The sequence below is a fragment of the Periplaneta americana genome, chromosome 3, assembly GCF_040183065.1.
Source record: "Periplaneta americana isolate PAMFEO1 chromosome 3, P.americana_PAMFEO1_priV1, whole genome shotgun sequence".
Classification (NCBI taxonomy): Eukaryota; Metazoa; Arthropoda; class Insecta; order Blattodea; family Blattidae; genus Periplaneta; species Periplaneta americana.
Window position 1 is genome coordinate 13,852,962 of NC_091119.1, and position 26,603 is coordinate 13,879,564.

At 36.2% G+C, this 26,603-nt stretch overlaps 1 protein-coding gene and 1 non-coding gene across 14 annotated transcripts in view; one reads left to right on the forward strand and one right to left on the reverse strand.

Moving 5' to 3' along the window:
- Nucleotides 1-26,603, reverse strand: part of TfAP-2 (transcription factor AP-2) — a 978,986-nt gene that overhangs the window by 409,142 nt on the left and 543,241 nt on the right. The window lies entirely within an intron of this gene.
- Nucleotides 19,505-19,581, forward strand: TRNAC-GCA (transfer RNA cysteine (anticodon GCA)). The gene has a single exon. It is a non-coding gene; the product is annotated as a tRNA-Cys (tRNA).

The window sequence follows — 26,603 nt, forward strand, 5'->3', positions numbered from 1 at the left end:
TTATCATCTGAGATCTTCTTCTGCCTCCCTCCATGCATCCTTCAGTAGACAGTTTCTTCTCAGCCAGTGACCCAGCCAATTCCTTTTCCTCTTCCTGATCAGTTTCATGATCATCCTTTCATACCCACTCTTTCCAACACAGCTTCGTTTCTTATTCTGTCTGTCCATTTCACACGCTCCATTCTCCTCCATATTCACATTTCAAATGCTTCTATTTGCTTCTCTTCACTTCGTCGTAATGTCCATGTTTCTGCCCCATTGCTCCTTTTTCTATTAAAAGCTTCCTTGGTCACTGCTATCCTCCTTTTGACTTCTTGCCAGCAGCTTATGTTACTGCTTATATTACTTACTTACTTACTGGCTTTTAAGGAACCCGGAGGTTCACTGCCGCCCTCACACAAGCCCGCCATTGGTCCCTATCCTGAGCAAGATTAATCCAGTCTCTATCATCATATCACACCTCCCTCAAATCCATTTTAATATTATCCTCCCATCTACGTCTCGGCCTCCCCAAAGGTCTTTTTCCCGCCGGCCTCCCAACTAACACTCTATATGCATTTCTAGATTCGCACATACGTGCTACATGCCCTGCCCATCTCAAACGTCTGGATTGAATATTCCTAATTATGTCAGGTGAAGAATACAATGCGTGCAGTTCTGTGTTGTGTAACTTTCTCCATTCTCCTGTAACGTCATCCCCTTTAGCCCCAAATATTTTCCTAAGAACCTTATTCTCAAACACCCCTAATCTCTGTTCCTCTCTCAGAGTGAGAGTCCAAGTTTCACAACCATACAGAACAACCGGTGATATAACTGTTTTATAAATTCTAACTTTCAGATTTTTTGACAACAGACTGGATGATTAAAGCTTCTCAACCGAATAATAACAGGCATTTCCCATATTTAATCTGTGTTTAATTTCCCCCCGAATATAATTTATATTTGTTACTGTTGCTCCCAGGTATTTGAATTTTTCCACTTCTTCAAAGATAAATTTTCAATTTTTATATTTCCATTTCGTACAATATTCTCGTCACGAGACGTAATCATATACTTTGTCTCTTCGGGATTTACTTCCAAACCTATCTCTTTACTTGCTTGAAGTAAAATTCCCGTGTTTTCCCTAATCATTTGTGGATTTTCTCCTAACATATTCACGTCAACCGCATAATTATTAAAAAAAATATAATAATAATAATAATAATAATAATAATAATAATAATAATAATAATAATAATAATAGAGGGTGTAATTATTTAAAGAGTGTAATTGCTATTTTGTTATTTTAAGTGTTGTATCCATGAAGAGGTGTGTTGTGTGAGTGAAGTATGTTGTGTCAGTGAAGTGTGTTGTGTAAGTGAAGTGTGTTTCTGTCAGTGAAGTTTTATAGTTTATAGTGGCAGTGCAAAGTATTTGAACAGTGAAATGTTTTTGAAGTGTTAGTGAAATCAGGATAGAATCAGTGAAATGTGTCGTAGTTCCAGTGCAGTGAGTGAGTTGACAGCGAAATAAGTGTAGTGCTGAAAGGTACTTGTGCAGATATGAACATAGCATACTCGTGGGTTTTAGTTCGATCTTAGGGTTAAGATACAAATTAGATTTACTTTAAATGTTATTTTAAGTGGTCGTGCTTCATTTACTTTAGGATGCTCATTATTATTATTATTATTATTATTATTATTATTATTATTATTATTATTATTATTATATTATTAATTGTATTTTTATTAGTTGTATTTATTATTAACTGCCATTATTGAGTAATTAGTTACCACTGCCACCGGGTATATACCCATTTGCAGTGTGAATAAATACATACATACATACATACATACATACATACATACATACATACATACATACATACATACATACATACAATAATTTTAAAGAGTATGTTTTACCCCTGGACCTCTCGCATATTGTGTTGCTAATTAGTAGATTAGTATGGACTGATATTAAAATGTATTTTGTCTGACAATATGAAATTCACTGCTTTGACTAAACAACTTACGATTTACGAGACATAACCTAAAATACACTAGCATATATATAGTAGCGACGCTGTTATTCCCGGCGTGACTCCTCCTCTTTGCTTACGTCTTAGAAAGTGAAGGCTCTATAAAGTCTAGGTAGGTAGTATTCATTCATTCATTCATTCATTCATTCATTCATTCATTTATTTTATTCCATAGATCTTACATGAGCAATGAAGCTTTAAGATGTGGAACATGTCAACATTTTACAATATTACAATTACAATTTTTACAATTTTTTATAGTTCTACAGTTTAGTAATTTTCTACAATTTTTACAATTTTGTACAATTTTTTTACATTTTGGCGAGATGTAGTGAGATGAGATGAGGTCCGAGGATTCGCCAAAATATTACCCGGCATTTGCCTTTTCGGTGGGGGAAACCTCGGAAAAACCCAACCTGGTAATCAAATCAAAGGGGTTGATGCCAAGGACTCCATTTTTGTTCTTACGTTGCCGAGCTACCATACTAGGAATCTATTTGCCGCACCGTTAAACATTATCATATCGTAGCTCCTATGATAATAAATCAAACGCACTATAATTCAGCAAATAATTGAGCGGCAAATAACGTCCTCGTGTGCTTTCTGCGAACCCCAACGAAAGAGCCAAAATGGCGGGCGATTATATTAAGTATTTATCGAGCCTTAAGAAATTAATAACGTCTTCATCAGCGAATCACAAGACGCACACGTTTAAATGTAGCCGACCTGCAACGCGATTGGCTGCCGGAAATTAGAGCGACGGGACTATAGTAATAGGAGGAAAAAAAATATATATGTATATATTTATTTATTTATTTATTTATTTATTTATTTATCATTTTGCTAATAATTATAACATAACATATAATATATACAGAAAAAACTTTAGCTTGCTCCTGAAAGAGGAGAATAATTTTCCCCCTTATGAATTGAAGTAAGCTGGCAGCTAGAATCAGGGAACAATCGGAGGTCCTTCAGAAAATGAATTCACGAAGCTGCAGAAATGGCTGGCAAGGCCACGAAGACAAGCTAATAGGAAGCAACATTGTATGAGTCGGCGTGGAATTAATGAGATATCTTCTTAGCATCGTCGGAATGTCACTCAGGTGGAACGGCTATGTCGATAATTGGTCGGCGCTCTTCCCAGCGAGTCAACACGCCGAGAGTACAAGAACCTCTCACTCAGGACAAAGACGCCCTCGTAACAATGTCCACAGAGAATGTGCCCGCCGAAACATCTGCAAGCAGGAATCCGCGGTCCTCTAATCTTATGGTACGCATTGGAATTTAGCTCATTCTGCACTGATACAACTATGCAATCCGGAGGTACCAGGTTCGAGCTTGTTATGGTAGATTTTATCATAAATTCTCTTATATCATGCACCTTCCATGGCTTCCAGACCTCCAGACTGACATTTCACAACATATTTACATCTGTTTTCCTTCGATTACTACGTAATGTAGTTATTAACATCATCACCATACCATCACTACGTAAGATGACTTCTGAATCATAATAGAGGAGAGCGTACGTACCCGTTCCCTGTAATAGAACCACATACACTCCTCTACAGGGACAGAGTGCCTTGACATCAGGAGTTCTGGTGCACGCAAACGCGTTACTGCCTGATCTATGCGGGTGGCCTTTTCCGTCAACATTCAGCATACGTGAACGTACACGAGATATCCAAATTTAAGTGTAATGCTTCGTCTTGTAGCCATCACTACGTAAGATGGCTTCGAGAGCATATGTAATAAAGAGGAACGTACGTACAGAGAGAGAGAATGCCTTGAAATCAGGAGGTCTGGTGTTCTATCTTCGGAGAATGGCAATCCTGATTGAAGTTTCCATGATATTCCTCAGTCACACCAAACGGAGTAATTTTCATAAAATATTGGCCATGAGAGCAAAGTTTTCTGTTTAGGTTTGCCATTTAGATTTGTACACATAAATATTTACACACAGAATGAACCGTAAGTAATGTTATTAATTTCAGGGATTTATTCTTTGAGATATTTCAAACAAAAGTATTTAATACAATTTTGTTCTTTTTGCTTCCTTTTAGCGATAAAAATTGTTTTATTTGGAATATTCCACAGTGTGTTTTTGGTGAAACCATTGATTTAATTCCCAATATGTTCAGTTAATTTAATAAACCAGTGTATTATAGAAATAAATGTAACTTTTCGTTCCAAAAATAAACTTCAAAATATTACATTTCTAACTTCATAACTAATGCTAACCAAACATACAATAACATAAATACATACATTGAAAACCTACACATATAACCCAAAAACCAAAAACTCAACACACTAGAACAATATGAAATATACAGACACACTAAAACACACACCAATCAAATTCTCAACACACAGATCAATTTCAGAACACACACACTATTTGACACAACTCTTCATCACACGAACGCACCCACGCGAGAGGCAGCGAAGTTGAGATAGCGCCGAGATCTAGTATGCTCTGAGGATGGTGTCTATTAGCACCGAAACAGCTGTAAGCCGCACATGCTTACATAATTAACACGAGTAAGATCGCCATTTAATCGATTACTTTTTTTTTTAATTTCTACTTTTTAATACAATTGAAATATGTCCTATCAAACGTTCTGCTATCTATAGTCGATGGAATTTATGACAGAAAGATATGTTCTGTGATTTGCCATGGAATTATTACCCGACTTTCGCTTTGCAGTTGAGTAAAACTTCAAAAGAAATTCAAATAGCTAATCAGTCTAGCCTCGGAGATGAACTAACCCTAGATCAAACCATTCCTTGAATTGGTTTTTACCGATAAGAATACTCGAATGTTATTTGTTACTTGTGCCTCATTTGAAATAGATTACATTTTAGTTTACATTAAAGGTACATGTTATATAATTTCATTACTTCATGTTTTCGCTTTCAGTTCCATCTCTATTTAGTAATGTAAATTTATTCCTCGCTTGTATTTCAGTAGGAAATTTATTATATCAAACAGCATTACTTGGAATTTACCGTATATTGTACAGCACTTTCATTAGAATAAAGCAAACTAAACGTTATTCAAGTAATTTTCAAGCTATTCTACTCTGAATGACGATATTACAGGAACGTGTCTTCTGTGAAACCCAATTCACTGCTGGCCCACAGATAACAAAGTTTGGTTGAATGTCCGCACGGACAAACACAGAGAGAATTGTTGGGAGCTTTGTGTTCTGTATTATTAGCATAATCGTCTCCAATATTCTTGAGTTCAGCTGATGACAACCATTCTGAAAGCGATGTAGCCATGGTGATAACAGTTTACTGATGGCCACTCGCTTGTTTCCACGACAGTGTTGTTCCAGCTATAAAAACTAATCAACGCAGACCCGTGGTGATTGCGAACATTGTGTACCTGCGTGTGTTTTGTTTCTCCAAGTTCAGAACTGAAGATTACGCAGGCATTGTTGAAAGAGATAATACTGCTAGAGGAAGTTCTCGACTGAATCTGCTTCGAAATATGATAACCCTACCAGTAAACACAACCACGCTTGAAAATCAAGGACAATGCTCCTTCTTAATTTAACTTATACTTATTATCGTAGTTGAATAATGGCTGCAGATTTTTGTAATTACCCATCGTCACCTACATCATAGTTCTCACACTTATCATCACTTCATCAGCATTCATCATTGTCATATTCATTACCATCTGTCCTTGTCGTCGTCATTCTTGTCACAGTTACCGTTCTTACCATCGTTCTCGTCACCAACACTGTCAATATTGCTCATCGCCGACATTCTACTAGTTATTATATTACTCGTCACCATAATCACATTACTCGTCATCACCATCAAGTTACTCGTCTCAAACATTACGTTGATCGTTGCAGCCATAATGTTCTCTGTCAGCGTAACCACGTTGTTTGCAATAGTCGTGCTTTTCGTCACCGTCGCCACGTTATTCGTCATTACTAGAACCCGGATGTTTAGGCATTTATTTTGGTTAAAATAGACAGGCATGTAGACATTAAAAATAGTAAAATAGGCAGTGAAACAGTCATTTATTATTCATGGACACAAACAAAAAAAATATACAAATAATTAATAAACTATCCCATACGGTACTCACTTTCCTTGGTTACATGTCACAACAAGATGCTTTTTTAAGTTGTCAACTGTCATAATGAGCCGCCTGTCAGAGAGAACGTTTTTCATGGTGGAAAAAGATATTCCTACTTCTACTGAAGTGATTGGAGCAAACTTAAAACAACTTATTTCAGAAGGACTGTTTCTACTTTCTTTCAGAGATCGGGAAAAACCGACTTTGTATTGTCTCAAAAAGAGGGATGTGACAAGGGATTAGAGACTTCAAAGTACGCGTGACTTGTGCGTGCAAGCGACAACAGTAACGGGACCTGGAGACTTGCTTTTAATACTTCCCTCATCCCCTTTCTTTCGCTGGTAAACACCGAAATGACCTGAGCACTGAGGATTATACTGTTCAAACATATTTGTCAAGTGACATAAAAGATGGAATCGGTAGGGGAGAAAAGTTTACGACTTATAAACATATGCATTGCTGGAGAATAAGATTCTCAGCAAATATTTGTGTGATGTGAATATATATTTTTTATTTGTACAACTGTTCTTTTTCGTTTTTGATATAATTTATGTGCGGTTTGTTTTAAATGATTATAGAAAAGTACAATAACGACGTATAAAGGCTAAAGAAAAGGGCATTTAACCTTAAAATATTTAACGGGAGCTAAAATAGGCAAAAAAGGCACAATAAAAATTGGGCCTATCGTCCCCAAATGTGTGGAAACGTGTTTATCTCTAATAGGTCTTTCATACATACACTGAGTTTAAAAAATGGAATTTTGCCTAACATCCGGACTCTAGTCATTACCATCAAGTTACTCGTCGAGGTCATCATTTTGCACGTCACCGTCACTCTGTTGGTTATCACCACATCCCTCCCCTTTAATAGTGACCGTTGCGTCGTTGCGTTGCATTAAATAATCGTTACGTTACTCGTCATCGTTGTCATGTTACTCGTTATCATCGTCACGTTACTCGTCACTATCGCCACGTTATTAGCCACCATTGTCTCATTATTCGTCACTGTCATCGCGTTACTCGTCCCCGTCACATTACCAGTTACCATCATTACGTTAATCACCACGTTACTCGTCATTATGTTAATCGTTACTGTTATTACGTTACTCGTCACCGTCACGTTTCTACTCGTAACCATAACTTTATTCTTCTTCATTATCAAGTTATTCGTCACTATCATGTCTCATCTTCAACATCATCACTGTCTCCTATCATAGTCATCATTATGTCCTCGTAATTAATATTATCGTGTTTTTCATGGTGGATCTAAGCAAGATCAATTTAAATCATTCATTGCTGCTAAGATCGCTTATCTTATTCCCGGTTGCAGCACGATTGTTTCCAACAGGTGCGTAAGCTACACTTCGAAAATATGACTCTCAGAGCGTTATCCTTTCACATATGTTAATACCATTTGGTTTTGTATCAATTTTATTACCTTCATGAGATTTCGAGTGTTGATTATTTAATCCTCAAAGTATATTCGGCATACGGCATGGCGCGTCCTCAGGTTGCGGATAGAGAAGACGGCCTCCAGATCTGGAGGGTAGCTGCGAATATATTGAATAAGCAGTCGTGGACAACTGATAAGGGGCAGTCCTCCAGGTTAGAGGTTGGGCGAAGGGCTAACAACCCATCGCCGTAAAAAGCAGCTTGTTACGAAACCGTACAATAAGCCTCGGAATGGGACTGATTCTCTGGCACGACCACAGCAAGTTTGAGAATAAGGTTCTTAGGAAAATATTTGGGGCTAAGAGGGATGAAGTTACAGAAGAATGGAGAAAGTTACACAACTCAGAACTGCACGCATTGTATTCTTCACCTGACATAATTAGGAACATTAAGTCCAGACGTTTGAGATGGGCAGGGCATGTAGCACGTATAGGAGGATCAAGAAATGCATATAGAGAGTTAGCTTTGGGGAGGCCGAGATGTAGATGGGAGGACAATATTAAAATTGATTTCACGGAGGTGGGATATGATGATAGAGGTCGGATTAATTTTGCACAGGATAGGGACCGATGGCTGGTTTATGTGTGGACGGCCATGAACCTCCGGGTTCCTTGAAAGCCATTTGTAAGTAAGTAAGTATATTCGGCAACTTCCCTCAAGAATTCCACTTCTTGATTGACATGTTTTCAGCGTAAACTGTGTGTAAGATATGAAGACCCCACTACGTACAAACTACAAGTTTTGGGCACTTCGTTATTAAGTCGTGATAACTACATTTTATAATTCTGTTGTTATGACAGAGAACTTATGCATTAAGGGCAGAAGGAAAAGAGATAATAAAAATATTGTTTTACTACATATTTCCTTTGGACTGACCGGTATTTCAACTCAGTTCTCCTGCATGGAAAAAACAAGGCATTAGCAGTAGGCTAATGATGCATGCAAATGTAATAATTATATCTACATAAACAAACAAACAAACTAATGAGAGTTTCAAAGACCACAGGTATAGCCCAGTGAGAGCGAGATGGACTCGTTTTCCGAGGAGGTCGGTTCGAATCCCACTTGCACTGATTACCTAATTGGATTTTTTATGAAGTTTTCCAAAATTTCAAGTACCGGTAGCCTACTTTCATGGCAAATCTTATTATTCATCTCGCCAAATATCACCTCACTATCACCGAATTCAACCACTGATTCAACATCTTTCAGGGGAGAGGATGGTATTTTTTGATGAAAAATGTGTAAATTAAAAAAAAAAGTCTTTAAAAACTCTGTGATATCTGTGGAATGCATAGCATAACATTTTGTGGGTACAGTATTTGTGCCCTTATCGGAGTTGAGTCGCCATTTTTAAACTTCCTGCGTTATGGATTTTTAAATCACTCGCCCACTTTTATTGCTGTTTCTGGTAAATTAAATTAAAAAAAAAAAAATCTTTAAAATACTCTTTGATACATGTGAAATACAGTGCATAACATTTTGGGAGTATTTGTGCCCTTATCGGATGTTGAGAAGTCATTTTTAAACTTCCTGCGCTATGGATTTTTAAATCACACGCCCCCTTTTATCGGTTTCCAGTAACTTTATTTTTTTACTAATTGCCAGAGAAAAATGGATATAATTTCTGAACTATTAAAGATACATGCATGAAATTTAGAACACACATTCTTTATACTATTAGGAAACTTTTCTCTGTAACAGAATTTTGTTAATTGATTTCATTTAAAAAATACGTCCGTTTGTTTGCAAGAAAGGAAATCAGAACAGTGTTATTAAATTTTAATTGTTTATTTTACAAACGTAGGGACTAATATCAAAATTCTGTTACAGACAGTTTGTAGAACATGCTTTTGCAAATACATTGCAAAAAATGTTTGATCTATCTTTAAAGACGGTTTAGATGTTTCGGTTTTAGTACAATTCTGCATTGGGTGTATATATATATATTTTTTTTTTTTCAAATTTGGGACCTCAATTTTTTTTTTTTTTTCAAAATATTAATTTTTGGTTGAGTTCCTACAGCTATGAGCTCTCTACGTACAAAAAATTAATATTTTACACCAAATAGGAAAAAAGGTTTAAAAGATACCATCCTCTCCCCTTAAATAGCAGCGTAAAATATTAACAATTTGAATACCATGATAAAGTATATTGCTTAAAATAATATTCACCTCGGTCCCGGCTTCGCTACCAGTAACATAAAAGTGGCATCGTCATCTATTTACATAATTCCAACCTTGGCTCTCTCCGTTTGTTGCCAAGGTTCCTGAAGCCAAGAACGCAGTGGTGAAGCTTTCATGTACACGTGTATGCAAGCTGTCCTGCTGCGATGACTTGTATGTCCTGAGTTCGATTTGCAGCGGGTGATAATCTCCTGAATAATTGCTGTCATCTTATTTGTTAGGTAACAATGTGGGATATTTATCTTGCAAGTGCTCGGTCAAACCCGGACGTAATGTACGCAACGGTTACGGCGCAGATTTGACGCTGCGTGGAAGCAGTTACATCAGTGCAATTAGCGCCTGAAACATGAACGTTTTGCCGCCATACTTAAGCCTACTCCACGCTCCACCGTTTGTTTAGTGTCAGGTCGTGAAAAACTCTAATATGGCTTAAAAGTGTCCTTCGATTTATTTTTATTTAATTTTATTTATTTATTTCTTTATTTTATTTACTTATTCATTTATTTACTTATTTTTATTTATTTACTTATTTATTTATTTATATTTATTTATTTATTTATTCTGGTGTAGTTAAGGCCATTAGGCCTTCTCTTCCACACCACCAGAAATACAAATACAATAACAGAAATAAAAAGAAAAAAAACACTATAAACTAAGTAAAGTCACACAATAGTAATATGCGTTATAAGAGCGGTATGTTGACGTTTTCATGTTCGAGGAAAAGATTGAAAAGGCGAAACGTAGTTGAGCTTTTTTAATTTCCGAGTACATGAAAACAAACATACCGCTCGTGTATCGTACATTATTTTGTGCGAAGATCGTTTATTACATACCTGAAAGAGGAATTTCTAATTAGTTGCAATGAAATCTCCATCTTGGTTTCTGTTCAATGACGGCAACTTCGGAACACCAAAATATCTTTCTTCAACATAGTTGCTATAAAATGTTTTCTGTGTTTACTATACTCCAGCAGGCCGTGATACAGCCTACGTCTGTCTTTCTTTTCCTCCAGTCTATAAATGCGAACTTAAAACAAACGGCTTCTTTAATGTTACATGCATCACGAATGCAGTAACTTTAGTGGAGTTGTAGAGTTTACTTAATTTTTGCAAATATTTAAAAACAATAATTAACAGTGAAATTGCAGTGGTAAGTTTCCAATTTATAATTATTACTATATTGAACGTCTCTAAAAATAATATGTTAAAAGCCTAAAGCAGTAAAATCAATATGTCACTTAAGCGGTAAGAAGAGGAAAATTGTTATGTGTGTTAGGTTGGGAATACTGAATGTGGAATTTTAGACTTACCGCGGATTGGTTTTGTGCGGAAACCAAGCAAATACGCACGATATCGCACAAAAATATACACAGGTTGCAATCACACAAACTTTAAATGAGTGATTAAGTATAATTAATTGTATCCTAACTAATTAACTAACATAAACAAGAAACTTGCGATTTTAATCTGGAGTAAAAAACTCAAATCAACACTTATAGCAATACCTAAAAAGCATTAAATAAGACAAAATTTTCCAATTTAATTTTGAATTGTGATAAAGTCTGGCAGTCCCTGACGCCTCCAGAGGCGAGGTATTTCTACAGTGTAAGAGGATGAGTATAGAGACGTTCTATGATGAGGGATAGAAAGAAGTGCTTGATGTCGGTTTCGAAGAGTTGTAAGAAATTGAAAGCGCGATAACAGATAATTCGGAGTAGAAGAATGCATGATTCTGAATAGAAGAGACAGTGAATGTATTGTTCTTCGTTCCTTTAGACGCACCCATGAAAGTAACTGGAGGGAAGGTGTTATATGGTCAAATTTACGAGTATTGCAGATGAATCGTATGCACACATTATTCGATAGGAGCAAAAAAAAAAAAAAAAAAAAAAACTTCAAAAGACGCTATAATGTATACTGTGTGTGAGTCAACGAGTAATGACGTGAGTGAATGGGTGAGTATTGGCACATAAGGACGTGAATACTGCAGGTCTAATATTACAAATAAACTAAACAGTACTTAAAAAAACGAGAAGAACAAGAGAAATAGGTTACATGGAGAATAAGGGGGAGTGGAGGAAAATAAGACCAATACTAGTAGAACAAGTGCAATATAAGGAGAATGACAAGAAACAAGGAGAACAAGGGAAATAGTACATAGAAAACAAGTGGGATACAAGAAGAATATGAGGATACGCGAAAAACAATGACTTCTCTACATCGCAAGAAGTTATGGGTACAAACTTGAATAAACTCTTTTGTGTTATTTAGTTTCTTTTCTTTCCCTTCTTCAATTCTGATTTCTAAAGCTAAAATAAGGGATATAAAAATCGAGAAACTGATGTGTCAAAACCATTAAAACATGCATTTAAACTGAATATAATGTACATTAGATGCATGATTAAGCTAAAAATTGCTTAAATATGCATTATGCATGTTTTTATCCCCAAAAAGGCCAAAACATGCAAATATGCACAGAAAAAGTAGGCCTACACAATTTGGAACCTGAAAGTAATGAAAAGGATAACTACTAAGTTTGAGCTATGTTCCACCTTCCTATAAAAACATGCATTTGCATGGAATTCTCGTCTCTACTCATCACCATCACGTTACTCGTCACCGTCACGTTTCTAGTCGTCATCATAACTTTATTCGTCACTATCATGTCTCATCGTCAACATCATCACTGTCGGCTATCATCATCGTCATTAATATTATCGTGTTTTTTTAAGGTGTATCTAAGTAAGAGTCCACACCTGTGGAGTAACGGTCAGCGCGTCTGGCCGCGAAACCAGGTGGCCCGGGTTCGAATCCCGGTGGGGCAAGTTACCTGGTTGAGGTTTTTTCCGGAGTTTTCCCTCAACCCAATACGAACAAATGCTGGGTAACTTTCGGTGATGGACCCCGGACTCATTTCACCGGCATTATCACCTTCGTTTCATTCAGATGCTAAATAACCTGAGATGTTGATACAGCGTCGTAAAATAACCCAATAAAATAAAAAAAAATACAAGACGTGGAGGAGGACAAGGGGAATACGGGGAAACAATGGGAATACAAGGAGAACAGTGAAAACAATAAGAACAATGGAAAAACAAAGAAAACAAGGGTAAGAGAACCATAACAAGGGTAAAACATGGCGAACAAGAAGAATTCAAGAACAAGTGTAAGACAAGGACAAGAGCAAGAGAAGAAGAAGAATAAGGACAGGCCGAACGAAACCAAGGATCAGACAAGGATAACAAGGGGAAAACAAAGAGGACAATGAAAATACAAGTTGAAGAGAACAAGGGGAATACTGGAAGACGCGGAATACAAGGAGAACAAGGGGAATACGGGGAAAACAACGGGAATACAAGGAGAACAGTGAAGACAATTAGAACAATGAATAGACAAAGAAAACAAGGAAAATAGAAGGAAAACAAGGGTAAGAGAAGCATAACAAGGGTAAAACATGGTGAACAAGAAGAATTCAAGAAGAAGTGTAATACAAGGACAAGGGCAAGAGAAGGAGAATAAGGACACGCCGAAGAAAACCAAGCATCAGACAAGGATAACAAGGGGAAAACAAATAGGACAATGAAAATACAAGTGGAAGAGAACAAGGGAAATACAAGAAGAACAAGTGAAATACAGGGAGAAGAAATTTCATTGCAACGAGGGAATGTAAATCATATCCCCTGACTCCCTCATTTAGCGGAATATTTACTGTACTGTAAACGTCTAAGAAAAGGGAAGAAGACGAATTTCATCCGGATCATATCTCTACGTATCTCAATGCAAGATTGTGACGAAAGTTTGGCAATACACCTTCAGTCCCTTATGCCTGAAAGTCTCTCGTATAATAATGTTGGACCCTGTTTCTAACTTGCAAAGTATCGGATAATTTCAGAGTCTTATTACACAACTGTACAGCCATTCTTCATATTCGCTCAGTTCATTATCATTTATCCCATCTCCCTCTTTTCTTTCCGCCTTGTTACGTCATCACATATCCGTTTTGCTCCTCTCATCCGACTCAACACCCACGTCTATGGGCGAGGGAGGGGGTAGAAGAGTTACCAAGGGGGTAGCTTCATCTCGTGAAGCGAGTGGAGGGAGAGAATATTTTATAGCCAAGAGTCCTTAGCTCATTATTGGCTTTTGTGGAAGTCTCGAATATTGGTCCGTCCACCTGCCTTCGTCCTTCTACCTCCCATCCCTCCGTCGCTCTTGCGGCTTGCAGAAGGGCAAGGCGGAGTCCAGTCTTACACGATGGATCCATGACAAAATCTGTGAAACGCTCTACTGTCCAAGTCGAGTGCATCGTAGCGGCTGAATGCGTGTCAAAGCCTTCTTTTGTCACGCTCTTTCTGTTGGTAACGAGTCTTATCTGATGGGCGGCCATGCACGTGCTTTTGTCTGTCATTTCTACCCTACGATACGATTTTACCTATTATAACTACTGCATCATAATCAGGGCTAGGGTTTTGATGAAATTGCATCTTTTTTCTATTAAGCCAGAAACATAACTGCTTTAGTATTTATAGCACAGTCTACTACATACAGTCGCGAAGCTCAATATGTAGTAAAAAATGCAAACATGGGTAGTTGCCCACCACTAGGATCGCTACTATCGCCTCATCATCACAGATCTCTCTCCTAGTAGACGACAAAATATGTTACACTTTCGTTGTGTTATTTTGTTAAAATTAACACCTTCCTTCCATTATTGAAATATTAAATGCATAAAGTTAATTTATTATTTTAATGAAGTATATTAAATTCCACCATAAACTCGAAGATACCTGCAAGAAATAGGTTAATATTATTTTTGTTTGTGCAACACGAACTGAAATTTACTATAATCGCTTCACTCATTCAAGATTATAGCGATAATTAACTATGAAATCAATAAATATTAATTTGCATTTCCCTTTACAACAATAATAATGGAAATATGAATTAATGGAGTAATTTATGTGTACCGGTACTTGTAGTGTAGGCTTACGTAGTTAACAAAGTGGGATGAGGTTAAGCAATAATAATCACACCAGAATTGGAAATAAAACGTGATCAATAAATTTTATTGTAACAGTCTTTTTCTACGTCTCTAGTAAAGCAACAAATAAAAATAACAACAGAATTAACAGCTATAATTAAAAACATATCCTTTGAAAAAAAAGTAGGCCTAAGCAATAATAATCCCACCAGAATTGAAAATAAAACGTGATCAATAAATTTCATTAAAACAAACTTAATTTTTCTACGTCTCTAGTAAAATATTATTATTCCAATTATTGTATTTTAGCCATTAATATTTTCATTACAACCAATAACGAACATTTCACAAGCATCAATGTGAATACGCAACGAGCTAGCACTCGATGGAAATACGACACAGTCCAAAGTCGACAGTGGACAGTCTATTGTTTCTAGTTGCTAACCGCTTGGAGCGCTTCATCACGAGATTTGCAAAAAATCACCTCAAGCTTCGCGACTGTATATAGTAGACTGTGTTTATAGGTTCGTTCCAACAAGCGGTTCATGGATTAGTTCATGTACGGTTCCTGTACCATCTTATGTGCATGCGATAGTTGGGCATCTGCTATGGGATTGAAACTGGACTGGACCTGTTGGAACGCTTTCGCGGACCGTTATGTACTAGCCTAAATCCAGAGATGCTATAACTGTTATCATCTTTGCTAAGAACGGGATGCTTATTATTATCGTTTCGCAGCTAATTCTAATTGCAGAAAATAGAGTTTCGATCATTTTCTATAAAAAGATGACAGAAAATATGGAAGGCAAGAATTCCGCTGATTCAATATCGTGTACTGGGGGACTCTCACCTAAAAAACAGTTCTTTTTTTAATTATTAATGTATGTACGTTATTTATTACACTTTTAATCAAAGCTGCATGTTGAAATTGTAATTAACTATTTCAATACCCAAATAATTTCCATTCCCTTTCTTTTTGGCGAAAATTTAGATTAAATCTCTAGTTTTATTATTCGTCTGCACTGTCACTTTTCATCTTAACCTCACTGATGTGAACAGTCGATCATGTCTTTCTTCAGTATCCAGGAGACGTTGGCGAGCTTATGCGCATGCGCGTCTCGCGTACTCTTCCGTACATGCCTCAATCCGCGGACTATTTCTGACCGTTCCGAACCCGTGTCAAAAGATTGTTGGAACGCCCGACTGCAGTACATGTTTCCGGTTCAGGACTGGTTCGGATTGCGTTGGAACGCTTTTTCTGTACTGCGCATGCTCACGATGGTTACGAACGGTTCCTGACTGTTCTTGGAACGAAACTTATATGTTATGTGATAAATTGAGTGTTTTAAGACACATTTGTTAGAGCTATTTTTTGTTTGCATTTTTTAACTGTTTCAGCTCATAAGAGCATGTTTTTTACTCGGTCAATTTTTACGCATTTTCATTTAATTTTGGCCATAAATCCCCATTATTAATGTAAAATAATGTTCATTTCCTTTGATATTTTCTCTACATATTTTGTCCACTAATACCCATTTACTTACTTACAAATGGCTTTAAGGAACCCAAAGGTTCATTGCCGCCCTCACATAAGCCCGACATCGGTCCCTATCCTGTGCAAGATTAATCCAGTCTCTATCACCATTCCCCACCTCCCTCAAATCCATTTTAATATTATCTTCCCATTTACGTCTCGGCCTCCCTAAAGGTCTTTTTCCTTCCGGTCTCCCAACTAACACTCTATATGCATTTCTGGATTCGTCCATACGTGCTACATGCCCTGCCCATCTCAAACGTCTGGATTTTAAGTTCCTAATTATGTCAGATGAAGAATACAATGCGTGCAGTTCTGTGTTGTGTAACTTTCTCCATTCTCCTGTAACTTCATCCCGCTTAGCCCCAAATATTTTCCTAAGCACCTTATTCTCAAACACCCTTAACCTATGTTCCTCTCTCAGAGTGAGAGTCCAAGTTTCACAACCATACAGAAGAACCGGTAATATAACTGTTTTATAAATTCTAACTTTCAGATTTTTGGACAGCAGACTGGATGATAAGAGCTTCTCAACCGAATAATAACACGCATTTCCCACATTTATTCTGCGTTTAATTTCCTCCCGAGTGTTATTTATATTTGTTACTGTTGCTCCAAGATATTTGAATTTTTCCACCTCTTGACGGATAAATCTCCAATTTTTATATTTCCATTTCGTACAATACTCTGGTCACGAGACATAATCATATACTTTGTCTACTACTTTATCCACTAATACCCATTAGTTTTTTTATAATATTTTAATCGTTTTTCTACACAAATATTGCCATTTTAACGTAGTACACCCCATGTAATGGATCAGTCCAACCACTCCTTCAATATAGACTCCTCTATACCTACTATAGTCCGACCATCGGATCTGCGCCCCCGTAAGATATGCGAACAGAACCCTAATTCCTTCTCAGCCTCGGTAACTCATTTCTCTCCCTGTATTCCTATTTCCCTCTTTTCTATCTCTCTCCCTTTCTCTCCCCCCACTACTCACAATTTTGGCCTTCTTGCTGGACAGTTCACAATATTTGCACTTGCAGTCCAGTGTTGTCAACTCAACATGAATACTGTAGCACGGAGGGGTGAAAGAATTATTATTAAGCAAGTGATAGGATTTTGCATAAGTCAATCAGCGTCATTAGACCTACTTAAATTAAATCATGAATAAGTAATAATTAACCTTACAGTATTATAAGCAATATTCAAGAGATATGATACTGTTTAACGGAAGTTTGGCAACATCCCTATTCGGCAAGGTTCGTGGCCTGCTGTTTGACGTAGTGGGAGAGAAACGGGTGGAATGGGGCGAGTAGAGGCGTTAACTTTTCCAAGAACGACGAGCTCTGAAGGGGCATAGATCCGATGGTCCGACAATAGTTCCGGATAAGAGTGGCCTTGTGGTGGACTACATGGAAACTACATTAGGTAAAATAATTAATTAAAGTGTACGACTTAGAAAAAAATTGTGTAAAATTAAATAAACTTAAATGTTAGTACTAGAATTTAATTTAATTACTAGTCTAAATATTAGGTAGTACAAAACCTCTTTTCCTACTAAGCCAATTATGTAAGATCAATTTGTAGGGCATGTTAATATATATAAATATTATAGTATTAATTATGCGTATGAGCGCTAGTACAAACTTAACGGATATATTAAAATGATATTGCATGGTTTTACTTTAGAGTACTTTGACAATAAGTGGTTGAAATTTCATTACCATCAGAAGTATAGAAAATGAAATGAAGTGCATCAATGTTCAGTGATGTAATAATAATCTAAAAAAAATTATAAAATTTAAAAATTAATTTCTAGCTTACAATTCAGTAGATAGAAACCATTCTAGGTTAATTCAACAGCCGAAAGTTTCCTTATTCAGCACAAAAAATTTTAAAAAGCTGCCATCATTAGAATCAAATGTACGGCAGTCTCATTCAAGGCATTTTTTTTTTCTTTCTAATTTTCCATACACCACAACAGCCATCTTCTCTTAAGGACTAAAGTTTGCATTAAAACTTATTGTTATGCTTCAAATTCCATTGACCGTGGGCTCGAGAGTATCTCCAGAACCTTCAAATCGACTTGTACATTAGTATCGGAGAAAGTTTTCAAGAGGAATTTGAGTAGACTTAAAAATACCTTCAGTTTAACTTTCAGATGGTAATTTAGAATTTAAGAGATGAGAGTCGGTTACCTAATTAGAAAAGACAGAAACAAAAAACTCGTTTCAACACCGATTGTCTTAAAACTAGTGGCTCTATTTCACGTAAGTATTGGACTTTGATTCGAAGAGAATTACGAACCCACGGATGACATGTCTTTTTTCTGTCTCCGTTACTACCGTTTTGTCGGAACTCTGTTAATGCTATTTTTTTGTCATTGCCCATACTCTTTAAAAGAAATACTGACAATCATAAGTAGTGAAGCTTTTGACGTAACAAAAGCCGACAGGGAATAATCAGTTCTTTATACAGCCCCGATTCGTCAAGCTATCGCGGAATCGCTGTGCAACCTGCACTGTAAAGAGACTGTCTGCCCGTATGTCTTCTTGAATTAAGTCATCAAAATAATTTATGTCTCCTACTAATGTGCTAATAAGAGCAAAGACTAGATTTCCACTCGCCCGCCGCCCCTTGCGTGAGCCACCACTTCTACAACAGGCCGTCCTCTTCCCTCACCAACCCCCCCTCCTACCCTTCATCCAACTTTTATAAAAATTAACTACAAATTCAAACAATGCAGAATTGGAAGTTTGCTTCACATTCCTCTGATCCTCTCTGCGAGACTTTGAAGATGACGAGCCAAGGAAATTCCAAGACTTGAAGACGGTACAGTCGCGGGAAAGGGAAGTGGGACCTGAGCAAACAGTGACATGTCTGTAGAGTGACACCCACGACAGGTCAATATGCCTCATTCTCTGAAGAGACATAAAGATACTCTAAAAAGTGTTGTAGACTGTAGTTTCTCGAATTAAATGGTGATAATACACATTGGCTACTTCATAGTAGTCGTGTAATATTCAATGAGGTAGGCGAGACCTCATACAAAATGAATATGTGATGTATTAACTGTTAGCAGTTGTCACAAACTGATGTTGAATATGGCCATAAAGTCACTTAAATATGCGCTCCTGACGACTTACATTGTCTAAACTGCAGGTAGTAAGGACGTAAAACATTACAACGAGAAGAGTTTGGCCGGCACCGTGGATCGTGTCCCGGCATAGCTCAGTTGGAAAGAGCACTCAGCGCGCAGAGCTGAGAGGTCCCGGGTTCGATTCCCGGTGCCGGAACGAATTTTTCTCGAATTAAATGATAATAATACACATTGGTTACTTCATAGTAGTCGTGTAATAATTAATGAGGTAGGCGAGACCTCATATATAACGAATATGTGATGTATATATGTATAATAAGTATTTAAGTTAATTTATCCATAAGTTTTTTGACTCACTTTCTGTCTAATAATTATTTTTATTCTGGTTAATTGTGTGTTTGGATAACTCGCTGAAAAACGAGATTTTACATCTTCAGTGAAGAATCCTGTTTGTAAGTTTGTAATAGTAATATGCGTTACAAGAGCGGTATGTTGACGTTTTCATGTTCGAGGAATAGATTGAAAAAGCGAAACGTAGTTGAGCTTTTTTAATTTCCGAGAACATGAAAACAAACATACCGCTCGTGTATCGTACATTATTTTGTGCGAAGATCGTTTATACATACCTGAAAGAGGAATTTCTAATTAGTTACAATGAAATCTCCATCTTGGTTTCTGTTCAATGACGGCAACTTTGGAAAACAAATATATCTATCTTCAACATTGTTCCTATAAAATGTTTTCTGTGTTTACTATACTCCAGCAGGCTGTGATATACGTCTGTCTTTTTTTTCCCCCAGTCTATGACGAGTCTGGAATCTTGTTGATTTTTTCACGGCTTCCTTAATGTTACTTGCATTACAAATGCAGTAACTTTTGTGGTGTTGTAGAGCTTACTGAATTTTTGCAAATATTTAAAAACAATAATTAACAGTGCAATTTAGGTGAAATTGCAGTAGTAAGTTTCCAATTTATAATTATTACTATATTGAACGTCTTTGAAAATAATATGTTAAAAGCCTAAAGCAGTAAAATGAATATGACGCTTAAGCGGTAAGAATAGGGAAATTGTTATGTGTGTTACGTTGGGAATACTGAATGTGGTATTTCACACTTACCGCGTATTGGTTGTGTGCGGAAAGCAAGCAAATACGCACGATCTCGCACAAACGTTATTTTACTAACAATAAACATATACATATGAAATAACGGTTTCGAAATAAATAAATAAATAACATAGAAGAAATAAACTTTAAATTATTGTAGTTAGGATATGACTGAACAGGAATCGAATTTGCTCTGTTCCTAGAGCAAGAATCATAATCAGCATATCAAAAAGTTTAAGAATATATTACACAACTTAGAGGAACCGTACTGAAAATAGGTAGACAAAAATACAGCAATTATTTCCATATAAAATTTTGGGATGATCTTGTATCTTGGCAACCACATTAAATGATAGCTGATTTTACTAAAGACTTGCCTTATGGTATAACTGTAAATGCCATCATGTGAAGGACGGTTTAAAAATATGGGCGAAACATCACAGCTTTCACAATTTCCTGCTGAAAAATTCAATGGCCTGCAGAGTGGGACAATATAAATCAACTCCAGCTGCCACCACAGGTTTCATCGCAGTTCCTATTCTTGTTCTTAATTTCTGGTTCTTCGCGCTTCTTTAAAAATTATGTAGCTGCATTTTTCAACGAGTAAACCTATATAAAATTATGAAAAGAGAAAAAAAGTAAGTGAAATGCCACCTGTTCTCGTTAACTCTGTGAACCAGATTTAAATTTAGCCGCGAGGTAGGCAAAATAATTAAAGCTAGTATTAATCCTGCAGGTACCGGTGTGAGGTCAGAGTGGAGATTCTTCTCGAAACAATGTAGATTGGAACATTTCCAAACTGAACCGGAAATCCAGTGCAATGGGAATCGGAAGTTGAACAAGACGGGTAAGAGCTCTGTAACCTACAAACCACACGGCTTGGCCTCGCTTCTGCAAGAAGACATCTGCGAATTCCCACGATCTGGATACTCGACCTCCTGCTGACAACTTCATTTACTCTCGTCTAACTATGATTACTTTGAAGTAATAACACTGAAAGGTGCCACTTCCTAAGCAAAAGATTTGAAAGGTCTAGTTCACACTTAAGTCGATTATCTTAACCACCGGAAAGAAATTTTACTCAATACTTATATTTTCCGAAGTATCCAAACAAGGACACTATGTTAAGCACAGTATAAATAACAAACACCATCATCATCATCATCAACATCATCTACGTTACACATTAGATTTTATGGATTCCCGGACTTTTTGTCACAGGTAAAAAGTACCACGGTCTTCTTGTTACAGATTTTTTGTCACGGATATTATTTCACATCGGAATTAATGTTATAAAGATAAGAATGTCACATGGCTGCTTTGTCATGGGAGTTTGACGTCACAGCAGAATTTATGTCCTATGTGTAGCATTGCTATATGGCGTACCGGTATATGACTTTATTGAAATTTGTAAAGAAACAGGTAAATCTATTGCAAGTATTAGATATTTTACAAAATATTACAAACTATATCCCTTTATTGAAATTGGTAAAGAAACAGGTAAATCTATTGCCAATATTAGGCCCTAGATATTTTACAAAATATTACAAACTATATCCTTTTATTAAAATTTGTAAAGAAACAGGTAAATCTATTGAGAGTATTAGGTATCTTACAAAATATTACAAACTATATCCTTTTATTAAAATTTGTAAAGAAACAGGTAAATCTATTGAGAGTATTAGGTATCTTACAAAATATTACAAACTATATGCTTTTATTAAAATTTGTAAAGAAACAGGTAAATCTATTGAGAGTATTAGATATGTTACAAACTATTACAAACTGTATCCTTTTATTAAAATTTGTAAAGAAACAGGTAAATCTATTGAGAGTATTAGATATTTTACAAAATATTACAAACTATATCCTTTTATTAAAATTTGTAAAGAAACAGGTAAATCTATTGAGAGTATTAGATATTTTACAAAATATTACAAAATGTATCGCAATAATTAATAATAGATCCCTAATAGAAACAACAACAACAACAACAACAACAACAACAACAACCAAATTCCTTGACTTACAAGTCGATAATGTGTTAAACTGGAAACATCACATTAAAGAAATTACCCCCAAACTAAATTCAGTTTGTTTTGCTATTAGATCTATGCAAAAGATAATAAATATCAATATCTTAAAAACAATATAATTTGCATACTTCCACTCGGTAATGAATTTTGGAATAATATTCTGGGGAAATTCCACAGATAGTAACAGTATATCCCTATTACAACAAAGAGTAATTAGAATAATAGTAGGTGCCAAAGCTAGGGAATCCTATAGGACCATTTTCAAAAAACTACAAATAATGTCCATGGCTTGTCAGTATATTTTTTCATTAATAATCTTCCTCGTATGTAATCGTTAGATCTGTGTAACTAATTCAACAGTTCATAGCATAAATACTAGTTAAAAAAGTGACTTTCATACTCCATGGAAAGTCTATCGTGCTATCAAAAAGGAGTGCGTTATATGGCAGTAAGCATTTTTAATAGCTTCCGTATGGATATAAACAATCAAACTCAAAACATAAGATTATTTAGGGCCAAATTAAAGAAGTACCATTTTTTTTCACGTCTTCTATTCTGTAGGTGAATTTATGACATTCAGCAACGCTGCATAAATATTCCTGTCTAGTATAAGTATCGATACTAACCCCTTGTGTTGTACTAGTACATTGTAAAACTCTTCTGTATATATATTTCAACTAGACTGTGACTATGAATTAAGACTTTGCATTACTATTAAGATTTTTTGACTTGTTCCATATTCTAGCTGTAAAGCGATGTACCAATACCAAGGACTATAAATAAATACAATACAGGAAAATTTGGTTAAATCTGACGACATAGAGTAAAGGTGGGAATAGATGTGTGTGCAATACAAGTATTCGGAGGATCCATACTTTGTAACTACCCTGTCCACCAAAGACCTTAACAATGATTGAATACCCGTCATTTTTGAAGGGAATCCGGCAGAAAACTAATTCTTGTATGGCTAATTTGTTACGGGGTTAGCGTACAGAGTGGTTGCTATATTACAATTTTCATTTCAATGACAATTGCCGAAGAGAATCGTTTCTTTACTTAAGGCTTACTGTTTTTAAACATCGTCTGTGGACCTCTCACAATTTGTCCAGGAATAATAAAAACATAATCTGTTTGATACGTGCTTATACTTTAGAACTAACCGTCCAGGAGTCATAAAAAGAGACGCTTTAACAAACCACATAATTACTAATGGTCCACTCTTGGGAATATTTCATTGTGTAAAACGTTTTTTATAAAAATAAAGTGGTACATATCTGAGACATGTTGAAACATGCGTGGAAAATGCAACTATAGAATGAATCCAACATCCGTGAAATCATGTACAAACGAGTGAATGTTGAAGGTGGAAAGATATAAACTGAGGGCGAGAGTGGGACAAAAAAAGTGAGAAGAAAAATCGTGTTATGAATAATTGTCAAAAAGCAGAGCTACTGTGCTTTGGACCACGACTTGAAAGAGACGCTTGCAAGTGACAAGAGGGACTGAGAAGCATTCGGCATAACAAATCGATGATGACCGTCAAAACTTCGGGGAACACAAAAATAAGGAGCCATACGATTTCATTAAGTCTACTACCCATGCCAGAACCCAACTACGTCTGATCTTCGAGAACAATCTCATTTATAGGTTAAGAAGGATTTGTAAGAAAGGCATAACATACTGAAGCGCATTAATGATTTAAATTACAGCTTTAACTCTGAGTTCGAATCTCGTCTAGAGCATAAATATTGTTCATTGCAAAAGTTATGCCAGCATTCGAAATAAAGAGTTAGGAGAAAGTAACAATATATTAAAAAGTACCTAGCGCAAGTCTTTGCGAAAGGTCTTAGAGAAATGAGCAAGAAACTACTACTCCTCCTAATATGAGTCTCAACTCTGTTAGCCACTTCATTCTTTTACTGAAGGAACTTAAGAACATTTTGGAGGGAGGTCGGCAGAAAAATTAATGCTATTTCTTAGGTTAAAATATTAGCGCCTGGAGAAAGCCGTAGAATACTATTAATCATCAACATGGTAAGTTTCTCTTGAAGATTTAGCAGCTATAAAATGCCCTGTGTCGTTTTAGATAGAGGTTCGTTGTCGAGCCGAATCCGCTTAACTAGATTCCCACTAAGTGCCCTTCAAGTGTGAGGCCATGAAGAAAATGCATATACACAAGAAAAGCAGTAGCAACAGCAAGAGTAGCAGAAGAAACAGTAGCAACAGCAAGAGTAGCAGAAGAAATAGTAGCAACAGCAAGAGTAGCAGAAAAATGTTAGCAACAGCAAGAGCAGCTGAAGAAACAGTAGCAAGAGTAAGAGTAGCAGAAGAAGCAGTAGCAACCGCAAGAGTAGCAAAAGAAACAGTAGCAACACCAAGAGTAGCAAAATAAACAGTAGCAGAAGAAACAGTAGCAACAGCAAGAGTAGCAGAAGAAACAGTAGCAACAACAAGAGTAGCAGAAGAAACAATAGTAAGAGCAAGAGTAGCAGATGAAACAGTAGCAACAGCAAGAGTAGCAGAATAAACAGTAGCAACAGCAAGAGTAGCAGAAGAAACAGTAGCAACAGCAAGAGTAGCAGAAGAAACAGTAGCAACAGCAAGAGTAGCAGAAAAAATATTAGCAACAGCAAGAGTAACAGAAGAAATAGTAGCAAAGGCAAGAGTAGCAGAAAAACAGTAGCAACAACAAGAGTAGCACAAGAAACACTAGCAAAGGTAAGAGTAGCAAAAGAAACAGTAACAACAGCAAGAGTAGCAGAAGAAACAGTAGCAACAGCAAGAGTAGCAAAAGAAACAACAGCAAGAGTAGCAGAAGAAACAATAGCAACAGCAAAAGTAGCAGAAGAAACAATAGCAACAACAAGAGTAGTAAAAGCAATAGTAGCAACAGCAAGAGTAGCAGAAGAAACAGTAGCAACAACAAGAGTAGCAGAAAAAAACAGTAACAACAGAAAGAATAGTAGAAAAAAACAGTAACAACAGCAACAGTAGTAGAAGAAACAGCAGCAAAAGTAGTAGAAGAAGCAGTAGCAACAGAATAAGTAGCAACAATAGTAGAAGAAACAGTAGCAATAGTATGAGTAGCAGAAGAAACAGTAGCAACAGCAAGAGTAGCAGAATAAACAGTAGCAAGAGCAAGAATAGTAAAAGAAACAGTAGCAACTATAAGATTAGCAGAAGAAACAGCAGTAATATAAAGAGTAGTAGAAGAAATAGTAACAACAAGCAATAGTAGTAGAAGAAACAGCAGAAAAAGTAGTAGAAGAAGCAGTAGCAGCAGAATAAGTAGCAGAAGAAACAGTAGCAACAACAAGAGTAGTAGAAGAAACAGTAGCAACAGCAAGAGTAGCAGAAGAAACAGTAACAAGAGCAAGAGTAGTAGAAGAAACGTAGTTATATATTAAGTGAGCGCTATTGTTTGTTTCTGACTTCAAATTAAGACCCGTTAATTTTTACTAAAAATTATTACATTTTTCATGTGCAATGTTTCCTGATAAATTTACTCGTAGCTAATTAAAAATATGAACAAAATCCGTCCAATAGTTCAGGTAGAATCGTTGACAAACAGACGACATGTCCGAAACTGCTTATTTGGTATCAGTGCAGCTGAAAACATGTACTTATTTCTGTAAAAGTCTTGAAATTGATTTATTACGGCATGGCATCATAATATATTCTCTAATGAGAAACTAAAAACGTTATGGAAATTTCTGAGACTTACGCAGTGGAGCTTGCGTCCAAAAGCGGACATACCCATGTTATAATTCTTTTCAGGAAGCAAGAAAAACTAAAATTGGCATTCACATTAAGATAGTGCCTATACAAAACTTTAAGCTAATGCTGCAGGTTGGAATACAGAATAAATTTCACTCACTATCAAAAATATTATTGATTTTATTCAGAGTCATTTTACATTTGTCCGTATTTGTATGGATGACTTGGTTTATGTCTCAGTAAGTGAGCAATGGGATACATTCGCGTTTGGTAGAAAAAAGAGAGACTGAAGAATAAGATAAATACGTTTCTTAAAGTGTTCGCTTTTGAGTGCAAACGGTAATTTCAAATCTTTTAGT